Source organism: Centruroides vittatus, unplaced genomic scaffold (genome assembly GCF_030686945.1).
Source record: "Centruroides vittatus isolate TY-2023 unplaced genomic scaffold, ASM3068694v2 contig_417, whole genome shotgun sequence".
NCBI classification, from domain to species: Eukaryota; Metazoa; Arthropoda; class Arachnida; order Scorpiones; family Buthidae; genus Centruroides; species Centruroides vittatus.
In genome coordinates, this window is record NW_027122227.1 from 744,834 (window position 1) to 763,048 (window position 18,215).

The window sequence follows — 18,215 nt, forward strand, 5'->3', positions numbered from 1 at the left end:
TGCACCGGGCCACGATGCTAAAAGAGAGATTTTTTAAAAGATTTCGTTTTTATTCTTACCATAATAAATTTTATAATATACTCTTTTAGAACCGAGGGGAGTAATTCTGTTGATTTCGAATTTCCACGGCAGATGGCGGCATATATATATATTTTTTAAATTTGAAATATTGTTTAAAGTCATACCTCGAAAGTAAAGCAACGTCCTGGCTTTTATAAACTTCGAGAACAAAAACGTCTACAAGCTCTATACAAATCGTCAGCGATAAAAGATTGTTAACGGTTAAATCTTCATAAAAGGATTTCTAATAATAAATGTATTGCAATTAAATGAAAATCTTAATTTCCCACTACTCGGATAAGTTCAATAATAAATTAGTATATTGTATAAAGGTAAACGATGGAAAAGTTTAGGAAATTTAATTAATTCATAAATTTTTTTTTCGGGAATTGTGTAACTGTATCGATCCCGATTATTTATTCTTAGCAGCTCAACATATACAAAGTTCCATCTCTAACAAAATATATTTTGTCTTCCATAACAGTAAATTCAGCGAAAGCAATTCTCAAAGTAATCTCAGACAGACAAGTGAAGCGCAAAACATTTAAAAAATCAAATTCCATTACTTATATCTATTAGATTCGGGAAATACATCTTGGTTCAGATATTTAAGATTCATGTGGAATCTAAACAAGAATTCTTGCATATTCTCGGAGATTGTCGATGATGAATAGTATTTTCCAGGTAATAAGGAAAAGGCGTAAATCTCGGCGTCTTACTTTTAATATCGTCTGATCACGTGGTTACAGCATGTAGTCGACAAGCTTCAATAATTTACAGTCCCTTGCACTTTTACGCTTCAGCTGTTTTCAAGGTAGTTTTTATTTTAAGTTGACGGAACCACCATTACTACGACACCTTTAAATTTCGCTATAAATTACTTCCCGTTTTTTTTTTTTTTTTTTCCTTAAGTCTAGTACTTCCTCTTCTTCGATCTTGTATGGGAGAAAATGGCAATTCGAAAAATGCCATTTCTTTGTCTTGCTTTGTAATTCTTCTTTTTCGCTTTCCTTCTCTCTCTCTCTCTTTCTCTTTCTCTCTCGAGTTATTTATTTGGTGAAGTTTTAAAATCCACTAATGCCGAAGTTTGGAGGGAAATACTTTTATATGGGGTATATATATTTAGCCAATGGTTATTCATGCCCGTAACAAACTGTAAAGGATTTTAAAATTTGTTCCAATAAACATTCATTTCTCTGATGGGAATTGGGATTTGTCAAGCCGTTGGTTATAGATTAATATTCGTTTTTAGCGTGACTCGCTATAAATATAAAGTATAACCTAGACTTACGTTACATAAAAATCTTAATGTTTTCCAGAATGATACTGTAATTATACCCAGAATCAATCCATTTTCTATGACTCCAGCCGAAAACACGAAGAACATATCCGCGAAAATAAAAACCTAGAATCTTATACGGAAAATTTCTAAATTTCGTTCGATGGTGTAAAATTAAAAACAATCGAGTTTTATTCATTTAATTTACGAGAAACGTTTAAACCTTAATGGAAAAAAAAACAAAAAATTGAAATTTCCAGTCCGGAGTAAAAAGGTAAATTCAAATATTCATATAAAGCAATTGATTAAATAATTCTAAAAAGGTCAATTTTGATTCAAGTTAACTCTAAGATAAGATTCTATGAATTGTTCAAATGAATTCATTAGTGTTAATGAAGTCATTAAAATCACATCAATGATAAACATTCATCAGCATCTGTTGAATTTTCGTTGAATTAAATTTCACAATTATGAAATAATGAAGAAATCCTTGGCCATTTCTTTAAAATTGATTAATTAAACCAGTTTATTTTATATTAACTGTTTTTAAATCTAAAAATACTTAAATGCTAAATAAATAACATTTATTATTTTTTTCCTTTAATTTTACTCTATAGGCCTACCATTTTTTTACAGGAGAAAAAAAAGAACTCATCTAAATAATCGATTAAAGAATAAAATTACTTAGATTTATCTGTTCGAACATTATTTAAATAATAGAGAAATATTTTAACAGAGATAATTCAACATTTACTTAGACTAATATCCGGAAATTAATTAATTATGAGCCTTAATGTCTTCATTATCATCCGTTTTATAAAACTATACGAAAACATAATTAAAGCGCTCGAAAGCCTTTGTAATTATATATTTTTATATCCCCCCTTTCTATCCCTGTAAATGATATTTGATATTTGTAAAATGGTATTCAATATTACTCACCTCTATTAATGTAATGTGCGGTCGATCTCTGGCGAAAGAATCGTCTCCGAACTGTAAAAAAAAGTAAACTAATTTCGGTATAAAAAGTTTCATATTACATATTTAAAGTAAAAAAGTTTCGAAACTTTTAAGGTTGGGAAAAAATGATAAGCAAATAGCAGTTAAAGATGTGATTGGTATGAGATGAATGATGCTCAGTTGACGTTTCTGTCGATAGGAGGGGGAAAGACAGATATTTAATGGTTATACATCACTCTGCATATCTTAGAATAACTATGATTAATGATAGCCAATAACCGAGCGAACATTTGGAAACTCTTGAAAAGAAATGTTTAAGAAATTAAATGTAAGAATTAAATTATGGCAATAAAAACAAATATCAAATAGTTTTGAAAGTTTTTTGGAAACATATATATATATATATATATATATATATTCTCCATTGTACGATAAGAAGATTTCAATATTCATTGGACTGTTCAAATTTATACGATATTTTTAGCTTTAAGTTTTATTAATGAAATTATTCAAAAGTAATCGTTTTATTGATATAAATACATAGAAAAAAAAAACAAGTTTAAAATGCATAACTTAAGCGAATTAATCAAAAATGTAATGGTTAACATAGTAATAAGTAATATCATTATTTCGCTGCTCATTTACTTATCATTTACTTAATAGCATACTAAATTATACCGAAAATATTATTGAAAGTTCATATATTTAGTATTTTAAAGTGAATTTTTATTATTATTAAGCAGAAATTCTCTCGTTTTTTTTTTTTTTTTTTTTTTGATGGTTTACGTTTTACTTGATGATCTACAAATGGTACATATATATAATATATAAATCTATTAACCTTAATGTCATATATTTTTATATCATAATTTATATATATGTCTATAACACATAAAACAATCAAGGTTAATAGAGAAAAAAAATCTAAGTATTATCATTCGATATCACCTTAGTGCATTATTTTTATTAAATTCGAAATCAAAGGTTAATTACGATATATTAAAAATCACACATTATGTGAATTTATTTGTAATAATTGAATAAGTTAAAATTTTTACAAGTAAAATATTGTGTTGTTGTTTCGAAATGACAAAAAACTAGACCTAGATCTCATAAAAATGTATATAAATGTCATAACTTATCAGAGCAGGAAATAAGTCATAGGGCGAGTTAACTTATATATAGAATTCTGTTACAAACAGAAGTTCAACAGCTTAAAAATAAAAATAGAAAAAATTGAAATGCAATCCGTGTCATTCCTGCCGCATACAATTAATTTTTAAAACGTAAACATCGAATTACACTTTATAACACGTCTTTCAACTAGTTACGTGTTCATTTGAAAGGAAAAAGAAAAAAAAACAAAAACATTAATAATATATTATTTATTGAACAGAAGTTATAAAGTTTTTCATATTTTCTGTTAAAAAGAAGCAATAAAATGGTCCTCATAAATTTTATTATTGTGCATAATATTAATAAACAGCAAAGCATCAACTTATCAATTCAGGTTTTCTTATTAATGTAAAGGAGAAATTTTTCCATATCCGCGCAGATATTGCTCTCATTTTTACATCAGGATTTAATGTTAGCTTTTATATATATTAACCTTCACATTTTTAGTTTATCAATAAATTATATTTTATGATTAAATGTAGATTATATCTTATTTTTGTCTTTACCGTATTATAACCCGGAGTTTAAACACATTTATTACGAGAGTGGCAGCATTTTTCTCCAAGTTTTCTTTTATGTATTCGTCTTCCTTTATCTTACAATTTACTACATTAATCTCTTAGATTAGTTACGCTGCACACATCGTTTATTACAACTTATTCATCTTATTTTCATTTCCCGTATTATCAATGCATTATTCATTTACATCTGTTTAAAATTTAATTGCAATCTTTATTCATTACGACACCCACTAATCAATTAACAAATTACAAAATAAACTCGGGGGACTGTCCAAAAGGTAACTTAACTTTACTCTTTCTTTATACTTTTACTTTTTACGAGGAAATTCGGGAGTAGAAAATGGCGCGTGTCGCTACCAATTCCTGATTTCTGCACGGCTCCGGCCTTCATCCTTTTTCTTTTTTATTTATTCTCTTTCCCCTCTCGTTCTTTTTAAACTTAATTTTTGAAATTAATGTACAAAATACGAATCAGGTGTTGAAATTTGAATGTAATTGCGTAGATATGATCGATATCCGGCAACGGAAGCGTGACCAAGAGTCAGCCTCTGGTGGCAATTAAAGTTTTCGAATTACACTGTAACGGCGATAGGTGATTCAATTAATTACAACTACAATGCTCGGTAAAGCCTGTAACTGTATCTGTTAAGTAAAAAGAAGCAGCCATCTCTCTATCTGTCTATCGGTAATCGGCTTGTAGGCCATCAAAACATGTGATCAATAGTAAGTAAATTAACTGCAAACTTGAGCTAGAGTCAACAAGACCCTCTTTTCAATTAGCTACTATCGTGTAAGATTTTTCTAAAGAGAGTAAATCTAAGGAGAGAAGAAACGAAGATCGGATGTTGACAAAAGATACAAAGATTGCCGATTAAAATATAAAAATTGAAAAAATGTCTTCGGAGATTCTCCAGTGTGATTTCACTACTCCTTTTATTTTAGCAATTTAAAAATGACAGAATGCATTAAGATATTTGACAAATTAACCGTTTACTTCAAATCGAATTATATACTGTATTCGTCTGTCGTGTAGGGAAAAAAAATTCAGGGAAGAAAAAAAATATATATAAAGAATTTTTGGCCGAAAGGATTTTACGTTTTTGACTTTCTTCAAATCAGAACGTTTCTCTAACCGCAACGGGAGACCGGATTATTTAGCCTCTTCCTCATTTTTCACATTGTCACCCCTTCAGGCTCTGTCGTTTTATTAATTTTTCTTAAACTTTAAGGATACTTCAATTTTAATACAGCAAATCCAATTGGCTTATTAATCAGCCTCTTTTTTTTAAAAAAAAAAAGATTGTCATATTTTATTTTCTGATTGTAATGGATGAAATTATGCTTAGTTAATTTAATAAAGGAAACCGAGTCGAAGCAGGTTTTTGAAAATGGTTGTAGACATTCGTCTCGATAGTTACCATTATCCTAAAGAAGATAATAAATTATATTGAAAAAAAAATTAATTATCCGTTTCCTATTAAAAATCCACGTTAAAACTGAATTGTACGGTGGAAGAAAAGTCATTTTTATTCTTAATACGGTAATGAATAGAGTGAATTTTATATAAAATATTATATTAATTCGAGAAATTAGTTGTGTAATTTATTCAAAATTTATTCATAAATTGTAATATATCGAAAGGTATCTTCGAGTTAAAAACAAAATGGAAGCCGTAAAAAGTTTTTAAAAAGTTACAAAATTTTTTTTTTTTTTTTTTGAATTTTAAACTTTAAAAATTTAAATATATAAAGCGGAAAATAATAATTCGTCTTGTTTATAAAATTAAAAGTCGAGTTGACAATTTTTTTCGCCATTTCTCTTGTTCGGTTTCTGCTCGGATAGACAACGTTGGAAGCGAACCTTATAATTTGATCAGTCTCGAAACAAATCGGTGAGTCGGAGAAATGGATCAGTGAAAATAAGCCGATTCTACAGTCTGGCCAATCGAATTCAACAAAGTCCGAAGGGAAAAATGACTCTCTCTTTTCCACCTCATAGACTTCGCCAGTTCGTTTGTCTTCTCTCTTTCTTGTCCTCCTACTTTCTTGTTCCTACCCTTTTTTAAAACTTCGCCCACTTTTTATCTCTCCCCCCTTCTTGTTCTTAAATCTTGTTTCTACTTATATTTTTTTTTAATTTTTCCTTTCACTTCTTCCCTATTAAATGATGGTCGAACTTTCATACCTAAATTTATATTAACTACAAGGGGAAAAAACACACACAGAGAGAGAAAGAGAGAAAAAATAAATAAATAAATAAAAATGCAATCTTACTTTCGAAGAAATGATCCTGCAAGCTTGAGTTTATTTTTCGGTCGGGTACTTTTTCGGCATTCCGAGTGCATTTCTTGAAGAAGCATGGTGTTATTTTACAGTCTGCAACGATAAAATTAATTAAATATAATTAATAAATGAATTTTTATAAGAGATTTTAATTTAAATATTTTATTAAAGTAGAATTTTTAAAGGTGCATCCGTCTGTATACATTCTTACCGTTCTAGCGTATAGCGTATTATATAAATGAGAGTTATATACCGATTATATATACAATTTAACAAAAATCCATCATATTTTATTTACAATTTAAATTTATATAAAATTCATATTGGCAGATACAGTTCATAAACCTTTTTACCAATCTGTCCAACGATTCTTCAAACCATTTATATCGATGGGTTTTCGTAATTCTAACGTGATTAGAATATAAAATAATACGTATTTAAATTGTAATCCCGTTTCGGAATTCTTACTTTATCGAAGAAAATTAAGGTTATAAATTTTCGCTTTCTACCGTAAAATAGTCGATTTAAGAACTTTTTAATTGATTGCTAAATTAAAATAATATTTGAAATTCACGTAAAGTTTTGTAATTTATTGATAAAAGAGTTGCTGAGGAATCTTAAATTTTCCATCGCGCTTCTTTTTACTCTCCAAAAACTGATATTTGAGATGTTCAAATTTTATCTTCTCTGAGGAATGCTATATCATCAATTCTTATTCTCGCCAGTTTTGATTACATTTTGAATCATAAACCCATTTTTCACAGACCAAAAAACGTGGATTTAATAGTGAAAAAAGCTATCTTTCTTCCAACAATATCAACTGAATTCTTTTCAACATTTTCTATAGAAAGATTGATTATTTTCAATCTAATTTTCTATTTTCTGAAATTTGTTATCCTAATTGACTTCGATGTTTACAATGGCAATTTCTTTTTTACATTCCGCTCTTCTTTATAAACTTCTGTCATAAAGAAATGCTACATTCGATTAAAACAGGTTGATATAAAATTACCCCCACCAATCAATATTTTCAAGATTTATATTTTGATGAGGAAATGAGAACGACACAAAGTTAATTCCCGAGATAAAACTTATAGAAAGAAGTTTAAAATATGAAAAGTTTTTTTTTTTTTAAATCGATTAGTTAGATCTGCAGTTACTTTTTTTTTATTGCTTTCTTTAACGAAAACTCGGTTTTCTAGACACGTTTTTATAAATTCCTTTCTGCGAATAAATATCATTTCATTTATAAATATAAAACTGCATACGTATAATGTTACTTTTTTTATATATATAAGTATATTTTTATAGAGTAAATGACTAATATTTTAAACATTATTTGGATTTTTTCGCCGATTTCAACAGACAGTTTAAATTTTCTTTACTATAAATGGATTTAAATTTCACATTGCCAGATTAAGAAAATTTCGATCCCTATGCAACACTTCGGGCTTCCCAATAAAAGTGTCGACAATTTTATTTGTTGTAACTTATTTACCATTGGACACTCATCGAATGTTATTATGTGTCACATTGTTCATTATACATCCAAAGTCTTTATATATATATTAATTTACAAATTGATTTACGAACCCCTTTAGGATCTGTACCCCTTAGGCAATTGCCTAGTTTCCTTTGGCCTAAGTTTGAAGCTACACTGAGATCAGTAACGTGAACGAAATTTGAAAATTATTCCTGATCCGAACCATTTGCAGATCTAGAATTTGAATCCTCCTCCTCCTCCGCTTCCTCCTCCTTCTCCTCCTCCTCTTCCTCCTCTATTCTATTGCGGATCTTCATCATCTTCCTCATCTTGCAGCCATTCAAGCAACTACTCCAAGCAGGATGATGCCAAAAGACTTATTGATAATTCATTTTTTAATTTTAAACTTTGCAAATTAAGCTTTTATGTATCGTTTATGTTAAAACCGTATCTTGTATTTATCTAGTTTTTTTTTCCTTAAAATTACATAAGGATCTTTATCGTTCACATACAAACCCACCATATATAAATGATGGCGAGTACTTAAATTATTGGAAGTTGAGCCATTTAATGAATAATTAAAATAATTTTAGGATTATTTATGGACTTGAATAAAATAACTGTTAATTAATAGTAATGCAAATAACATGACGAGACAGAATAACAATGAAAGTAAATTAAATCAGGTAATTCATTTTATTTTACTAAGTTAAATAATAATAAATAGGTTTTTTATCTATAGTCAAGTTGTATTATTTCGTTAATTAAATGGCATATTAAATAAACTTATATATTATTAATTTTCTAATTTAGACATGTATTTATTTCCTTTTTTCATAATGTATTGTTGTAATAAATAAGTTTGAGAAACATCAAAGGATAATTTGCATAACAATTAATTTTAAAGAGACGATTTACTGGGTAAATAAACTGTTAACAAATTCACTTAAAATTAAAAATTTCCGACTGAAACATTTTACATAAATTTATTCCAATAAAATAATTCTCTAAACGTTTTAGAGAGCAAAAATGATAGAAGAGACACAACAAATATAATAAAAAAAATGTATTTATTTATTATTATCATTATTATTATTATGTGAAGAATTAAAGTATTGATTTCTTATCTTTTAACAATAAATAATAAATAAACTCTCAATACGTCTATTAACTCGAACTTGATACATGTTTAAAACTCGGCTCAATATTTGAGTTGGGAATGGAAGCCATGATAATATTTTAGGATACTTTTACGAAAATTGCAAAGTCTTTCTATCTCTCCCCATTTGAAATTATTCATTAATTGTATACCAACTGTTCTTCTGTCTTCTGCAACTGCCAAAGCAGAAGTCTTATATCATTTGTCAGAAGGCAGGAGACCATGAGACGTTCGATCTCTTCCATCCCCCTTCCATCCGGAACGCTTTGTGCTGACATCAGCTTTTAAAACTGCAACCTTCTCGTCTCTCTCTGTCTCAGCGGCTTCAACTTTCCCCAAGCTACAATTTTTGTATAAAAAAAAAGAAAAAAAAAAAAATAGAAAAAAACGGGGGGAAGTGGACACCGGAATTTCGATAGTACCGAGTTACCGGTCAAAATCACAGAATTTTTATATTTTTTATAGATTGATAACTCGTTTGTTACAATTTTTTTCGTTTCTTTTTCATTCCCAGGTTCAATTCTTGTAGTTTTTTTCTTTTTTATATATCAAATATTTTCTTGTTAAAATCTGTCGTTACCTTTTACTTTAATTCAATAAACTCTGGATTATTTATTTATTTTTTTCTTTTAAGAAAATAAGATGTATCGTCGCTAAGAGTAATAATGTTTAATTAAAGTTAGCAAAATGGTGATTCAATTTAAATGATTAAAATCAAAAATAAAATAAGGTTAAAAATTTGATAAATGCAAAACCGACTTAAAATAATCGAAAAATTGAAGAAGCCGAGTTGAAACGGAAAGTAGCCGAATTGAAATCGAAATTAACTTAAAGTGATTGAAAATGAAAGTTTTTTTTTTTTTTTCCTCTCTCAAAAATCGAATTTCACTTTCGCTTTTAAAAACCAGAATTAATAAAAAGAAAGGGGGAAAGTAGCACGTGCCGGTGAAAGGGAAAGCGGAGTGACACGCGCAAATTGACACAAAGAGAGTGAAAGTTAATGAAAAATATACAACTCTTTTCGATATAATTTATTTAGCTTACGGAAAATTTGTAAATTTGACTTAAAAAAAAACATTAACGGATTTTTGGCAGACGACTTATATATATATATATATAGTTGTTTTTCTAGCCTTTCTAGTTGTATTTATTTAAGAAAAGTAGCCCGAAACCCTTCACCTGTAGTAAGAAGCCGTGGACAAGTGCGAAAGCCATTATCAGTCTTCAGGAAATGGAATTCCTGTGTTGAGGAAAAAGTCCAGAGCAGGACACGTCCCGTCTCTAGGTATTCCATCATTGCATCCTTTCAATTCGTCCATCCGGGGACACTTCTCTTGGTTTTCGTGGGATGAACGTCGCCGTTTCTAACACATATTCTTCCAACCGTAACTAATATCCCAGATTGGAAATGCTGTCTCTTACAAATAGAAGAAAAGAAATTCCATTTCATACTTGGAGAAATATTATAGATACTATGACACAAGTACCTTAAAAATAGAAGTCAACATCATTAATAAACTAGAACATTTCATTTTCAATTATCTTAATTTGTTAATTAACATTCTAATTATATACATTAGAAGAAACATTTTACATTCGGTAATATATAGACTTGCATTTAAATATAACTTTACCTTTTTTTTTTTTTTTTTTTTAAATAAATAACTGGAAATAATTTGGGTAAATAGAATAAATAATTCAAATGATTTATAAAATTTCCAATATATTAGATTTATTGGTAAAAAGTTCAAAGTAATTTTTAAATAGATCGATTCCTAGAAAATACAGGGAAAAAAGTCTTCATCATTTAATTATAATTTAAAAATTTTTAATCTTAGAATAATTTTCAACCATTTTTTTTTCTCTTAATTAAAAACTCATTACTTCATCCAATGCTATTTTATTTTATACACAAAAATTTTGTTTCTTATTCGATTTTCATTTACCATAAGTTAAGATATATCAACATATTATGGCGATAAAATCTCAATCAGCTCGGTGAAATCTATTGCAAAACTAGACTACTCTATCATTTGTGGTAGTAAGGAAGATTCTTCTTGGAGAAAAAATGTAATGATAAGTAAATGATAAGATTAATCTTACACTTTCAAACTTTTTATACAAAAAAAAAAAAAAAAATTCGGGTAAAAGTTTCAGAGATAAAATATGTACAGTACACAGCTCAACTTTCATCTTATATCAACGAAATTACTAGTTTTAAAATAAGAAAATATTTTCTAAACTTTTTTATACGTAAAAAAAAATAATAAAAAAAGGTGTAATTATTTACATTTTTATAAAGTTATAACGCCCCGTAAATCACGCTTCCCCGCATAATTCAGGTGTTTAGTAGGGAAGTTTTTGCCGTTTCGCCTTCGCCATTCATCAGACTACATTTTACTTAATTGAAATTAATATGATATAATTAGCATTGTTGTGTCTAAAATGAGAGTTTAATGAATTATATTTAGCGAAAATCGTTTTTTATGGAGCGAAATGTTTGTTGGAGAAATCGTAAATTTCGTGCGACATATTTTGGACGAAGTAATTGCACAATTGACATTAACCGAAAAGAAAAGGACGATTCCTTTAAAAATAATTTTTTCTATTGTAAAGTACAAGTCGTGTTATTTAACAATGGTTCTACTATTTGACCAAAGGCAATTTTAAGCCTAATTGATAGTAACGGGAGACCAATTTATTCCTTAATTAATGGTGATCGTTGGTTTACTTATTATACCCTGGGGAGTACTGTATCTCGAAGGTCGTTAGAGAAAATGAAAATGGCTTCTCTGCATTCGATGATAGTGAACGACTATATGACAAACAAAAATACGACCCTTTTTTTTTATCAACTAATAATTTTCCGATCTATCTCTCAAGCCAGAGACAAATTTATGATATATATCAAAGAATTTTTTTATGATTTAGAATCATTCGAGAAAAATTTTTATGATCTACATAAATTGTTTTTAATTTCAGCAGAGTTATGAAGAAGAGGAGGGGGAAAAAAGAGTATCCAATCTGCGGATGGAGAAGTAAAGTTTTAAATATGTTATTATGATTTTTTTCTTCGGGCAGACACACACACCACACACACGCACAAGCACATATACATATAATAGAGATGGTTGTAGAAACAAGTTAATTTTAAGAAAAACAGTTATGCGAAGTTAAGCTATAAAATGTACATTTTTATTTTTATAGGAAAAGAAATGACTTTGAAGGATTTAAAAATGAAAGATAATAAATATTCCCACAAAATATAAATTTTTTTATTTAATGTTTCAGGAAATGGATTTTTGAAATTATGTCTTTCAATAGACATATAATGGATAATTAAAATCGAGAGACACTTATTAATGTAGTATTTGGAAAAGCGCTTACGCTATCGTTTCGTCGATCGTAAGTCATTCGGATGCTCTCAAGAATCACTATTTACAAGTTTTAATGAAGTGTATTTCAGCAAGTTTAGTAAAATGAGGAAAGATAACCATTAGAAACATTACTTTGTTGAGAGAACAAATTAATGTTAGAGTTAGATAATTTTCCTAGGATAATTTAACACGAATTTGAGCGAGGCTTGAGGTAAGTAGAAATGTTTGAAAGCTCTGGCAAAGTCTGGACGGAATTAAAGCAATTATTCCTAACATAAAGTAAACCCCTTCTAACGATAGGAAAATAAAGTAAAAAGCCATTAAAGACCATCTCTCGACTTTATCTCTCGACGTAAGAATTTTAGCCATTATTATTTAATATTTTTAAAATATAACCAGACGTCTAGTGTGTCACTTAACTTTATTCATTGGCTTTAATATTGGAAGCTAAAGATATCGACGGAGTTCATAGTTACGCTTTATAAGTCGTACCGGTTCTTTTTGCTGTGATGACTTAAGATCCCACATGGGGATTTCAACAACCTTATCTTTTAGTAACAGGCAACATCAGACGGACAGAGTCGTAATCCAAATGTATCTATGGAAAGAGATGATGGATGAGGAGTTCTCTCCAACTACAGAATAGAAACCATTTACCGTGCTTACAATATTTTACTTTATACGCTCTAACTTTAAACTTAGAAATTTATTTTCAATTCTTATATTATTAATTTTCAATTTTATCTTTTAAAATCTAATTTTTTAAAACAATAAACTATATACATTTCTCCCCAATTCAGACATTTCCTCTACAAATAAATGTATATATATATATATATTTTTCTTTTATTCAAATATTTTATGAAAATTTAATTATTTTTTTAAAATATTTAACTTATAAAATTTTAATTAAGAGAAATTCCTTTTTTTATTATTCTACAAATGAATGCTATTTTAGAATCTGTTTGGTTTTTTTTAAATTATTAACGGATTTAATTAAAAATTAATTTATTTACTTAATTATTTGCCTTAAAAAGTGAATTATAACATTAATGAAAGGCGTAAAAAGCACGAAAATAATAGATTTAAGTGCGAAAATGTTATAGGAGATTGATAAGCAATATACAATATGATTTTTATAAGTGTAATAAAAATTGAATTGATTTTAATTACAATAGCTTGATAAATCCATATCTTCATAACTGTGAATAAAAGTCTATAAAGCGACAATTTAATGAATGAAAAGAAAGTAAAAAAAAAAAAAATTCCTTACATAACTCGACATCAGAACTATCTTCGGATGCCCTCTACTGGTGATAAAAGTAATTATGTACCCGAAGCCCGGAGGGTTACTGAGAATAAATGCATTCCTTATATGAGATGTCCTTATCTTGCCAAACGCCTTCCAGGTTAATAATCCTCTCCCCTCTTTCCGCTCCCCTTCGAGTTATCGGGGTTACCTATATTTTCTATAATTCCCAATGCCATTTTTGCTATCTTCCAACAATTTTTTCTTCTTCCTAAGTGAAAGGTTTTCTTTTGATCTCGTTTATAAATCTAAAAGTTACGTTCATTCATATCATATTAAACTAAATCGTAGTAATTTTTAAAATTTATAATGGTCTATATTAAGGAAGATTCTTTTTTTCGCTCTCTCTCTCTCTCTCTCTCCCTCTCCCCGTACGAAGAGGGAAGAAAGAAGAAAAATGCGTTTCGAGTCGCCGTTGCCGCCGTTAAAACTATTCCGACATTTTTACGTATTTAAATTTAACAATTCAAATGTCCATTTTTTTAAAAAATTACTTATTTGAGTAAACATTTTTGTCCCGCATTTTAAATGGAAAAATCGATTTAAATTCGGGAATGTTTAAGTAGAAAGTTTCGACTTCGATAATTTCGCCACGTGATAATAGATAAAAAAAAAGTGGTCTGAAAAACCGACAAAAATTGCCTAAAAAGTAGGAAAGGCCGGGTTGGCAACACTACTTATTCCTTTTAGTACAACAAACATTTGATAGAGGGCGTAACGTGGTTCCCAGAGGGTTAGAAAAACAAGCAAAACGAGACTATTGTCATGTTATTCAAGTTTCTGTCATATGTATCGTCAAGTTGATCGTCAAGGGAAATCTTTACATGCCACATTCGTATGAGGCTACGTTGTCAAATACTAACCTCATCGCGTACATTATAAAAGGAAATTGTTTAAAAAATGTTTATACGTTATTCGATTTAGATCAAATATTTTTTTGTTTATTTAATAATATTAATATTTGAGTTTTGTTTAAAATGTTTTCTCCTTATTATTACTTTTTTAAATTTATAAACAATTTTTCTCCATGTCCTCCCCTCCCTCCTTTTTTTAATTCGGTATATTTGATATTCCGATTTTATCTCCTAATGTTTTTATGTAGGAGCTACAGTAAAGAAAAATAATAGAGAGATTTGTAAACTATTCAACTTTTCAAAATTTATCTCTTCTTTTCTTAAAAACTACTCGGTGATTGTGTACAAAAATCGGCATGTAACTTAATGACTCGTACATCAATTTCCGTCAATCTTTCGACGGTTTAGAGGACATTTATGATATCTAGAAGCTCTTTGAATACGCTTCTTTCCTATATTTATTGATTTCAGTTTCGTATATTTGCTAGTGATTTACAACATGGCAACTTAGGAGACTAGATCGGTTGTCATGACAACAAGCAGACCTCACATCTAAGAAGTCAATTGATGTGTCGTTGTCAAAAGATCTACTGCCTTCTCGTTGACCAACTTGTTTTCTAAGTTGCAAACTCGACAAAAAAAAGAAAGAAAAGAAAGGGGAGGGGAGGATTAGATCTAATTCAATAAAACTCGAAACAATTCATTTAAAATATTTGTAGCTTTTAACAATAATAAGTAATAATTATAATTATTATTATACTTTGATTAGAGTCAAATTATAGTTATTATTATTATTATTATTATTAAAATACTCAATCTTCTTTATACAAAAGAAATTTTTAATACAGCTTATTGTTCGTTGGTAACAATGAAATAAGGTTGTCAATAGAGAAAGAATTATTGTCGCAATCAATACGTTTCCCCATTGTGTAAACGTCTCCTTATTTGGTCTGCTATTTTGACGTCATAAGAAAAGAAACGATTTAATATCTCGTCCTTTTCATAATGCGATAGTAAACGAGTCTTTTAGATGAATCATTTTAAATGAAAAACTTTTATTTCGTAATCCATTATTGGATATTAGTATCGTGACAATTGATACAATTTCATATTATGATGCTAATAAATTTTAAATGTTTTTTATTCCCCTATTTTTTCTTATGTTTATCTTCGAACAAAACAGGAAAAAAAAAAGATTTTACAAACTATTAAATGTATTTAGCTTTTTTTTAAAAAATAAAATAAAAAAGATTCTGAATAGGGTTTGTTGTAAATGCTTTTCTGATTGGTTGGCTCTTGTGTGATTATATTAAATTGAACGTTATATAAATTTATTCGAAGGAATTTCTGTCTGGAAATTTTTCTTAACGTTTCAATTAAAATTTTAAATCCGAAACAGGAAAGAATAAAAAAGTTTACTTCTAAGCACGGCCGGAAATAGTAGTAAATTGTACGGAAATAGAAAAATTCACCAATGAATTCTGAGAAATATGTCTAAATCATCAATTGATTAACTCCTCCCATCACACGTTTTTCGTGCAGAAAATGATATCACGCGTGCAGAAATTGATAAATTTATTTACTAGAAAAATAACCTTATATATATATATATATATATATTCATTTTTATTAATCGTGAAATATGACGATGAGGTTGGGTTAGTTTAAAAAATGTTTCCAACATAGAAACTCCCCCCTCCCAAAAAAATTAAATAAATGTTAAGTACAAAGTTATTAATTTGAAAAATAATTATAAGAGTAAGTTCTTTAGTAAAAGTTTTAAAAATATCTTGAAGTTTTATTAATTAGAAAAATCCTGTAACCCTTTAGGGTAATTTTTGGTACAATGAATGATAAGAGTCTAGAAATAGAAACTAAAATTGGTGTAAGAAACGTAATATATTTAATGACACGTCCGAGCTGTAAATGTTATTTAATTCGAGTTGTAATATATATATATAAACGTGTAAATATATACGTTGAAAATAATAATAATATAAAGATAAATTTAGCAATAAATATCAACTTGTCGAAACTGTTCTGTATAGTTTACGCGAAACTAAACACGTGTATTTATTTAAATAATTGGTCTTTAAATATTCAAAACAAACTTGTTATTAGTTGACGAAGCATAAAAATAATATTTATAACCGTACCATGAATGAATTCGTGGAAACGTTTCATCAATGATGTCGTCATGGTGATGATTAACTTAAATCATACGTGTTTGGACGTATCATGTGACTATTATACGAGATTGAAAATGCCAACAAACACGTGTTATTATTTATATTGAGGGGGGAATATATATAAAATTTTACCAACAATAAATTATAAAATGGCTTGTGTTTATGCACAGAAAGGAAGGAAAAGGTTCTATTATTGGATATTGAACCAGGAAATCATGCAAATTGAAACGGAAATGGAAAAAAAAAAGTCTTTTTCTGTAGATTCTAAGAAACATGTCTATTTCATCAATGAAGTTGCCATAGTAACGATGCTTAACTCCTCCCATCTTTTTTATCTACACGTGGATTCTGTATGACGTTAACGTCACGTTGTTAAATTGATTGTTTATTTAAAAAATTAATTAATTAAACACTGGCCGGTTAAATCGACTGATATAATTATATTTATTAAATATACAATATAAATATAACTAAAACATTTTGGTACGACGTTCTATTGTAAATGTCAAAAGAAAGATCATTATAAATAGTCGGTAATACAACATCTATTTCTAGATGTAGACTGGATCATAGCCAGATGTTTGACCTATGTCTAATTTTTAGCACATACATTTTTATTTTATTCTTTGTTTTTATGCAGTCGTTGTATATAACCATATAAGTATGAGTTATTAACTAAGTTTCCATGTATATACAGTATATATTTATACTGAAGTTCGTGTATTTGGATACGAACTATAATATCTCATTTATTGACTTCTATACATTTATTTATATTAGTTAAAGTAGAATTTTGTTATTTGAAGAAAATCATTTGCATGTATCGACCCATTTGTTTCAGAGCAAAGTAATTGTTCAATGGAACCAATTTCTAAAATGACAGTATTCAGTCCAATGAACTGAAGTGGTACATGAAAGACAGGAAGTAACTCCCCTCCTCCCTTTTAGTGGGATGATTTGTCAGCACTTTCTTTCTTTATATATATATATATAATTTTTTATATGTGCTTGTATATATTTTGGGAGTTCAGCAGATTTCTATCCCTGTTAACTTTGTAGCCTATAATTTCTCTATAGATAAGTTATAATGATATTATGAAGAAAGACGGGTCGGAATTAAAAAAATATGTCCTGAATAGGTTATTGTTTTTTTCTTCCTTCTCTCTCTCTCTCTCTCTCTCTCTCTCTCTCTCCTTCTTCCTCTTTCCTCTCTTGGATGGACGAAAACTAATTAGTTTTAATCATAATCCGTTGATGTGAAGTCTTCGTTAAGTTGTTAATTAAAGTTGTCACTGATTCAATTTCTTGTCAGGCTATGCTTCACATGACCAAAATTCATTATGATTTCACACATAAATGATCGAAATTTTTAAAGAAATTAACGAAAGTTAGAAAAAATTAATAGCTAAATTTATTGTTTTTTACCTCTGCAAACGATTTATTTTGTTAAAATCGTTTTTACTAATTTCCTATCTCTCTCTCTCTTTTTTTTTTTTTTTTAAATCAAAAGTGCATCGACACGAACCGTAACATTTTCATCACGAAAAGAGAATTTCTCTTAGTTTA

At 28.4% G+C, this 18,215-nt stretch overlaps 1 long non-coding RNA gene across 2 annotated transcripts in view; it reads right to left on the reverse strand.

The window, feature by feature from the left end:
- Positions 1–18,215, reverse strand: part of LOC136976653 (uncharacterized) — a 73,591-nt gene that overhangs the window by 10,480 nt on the left and 44,896 nt on the right. For both annotated transcript variants that reach the window (XR_010880964.1, XR_010880963.1), the window contains exons 2-3: positions 6,270–6,371; positions 2,282–2,332 (exon numbers count right to left, since the gene is read on the reverse strand). This is a non-coding gene — a long non-coding RNA (uncharacterized lncRNA). The remainder of the gene's footprint in view (positions 1–2,281; positions 2,333–6,269; positions 6,372–18,215) is intronic.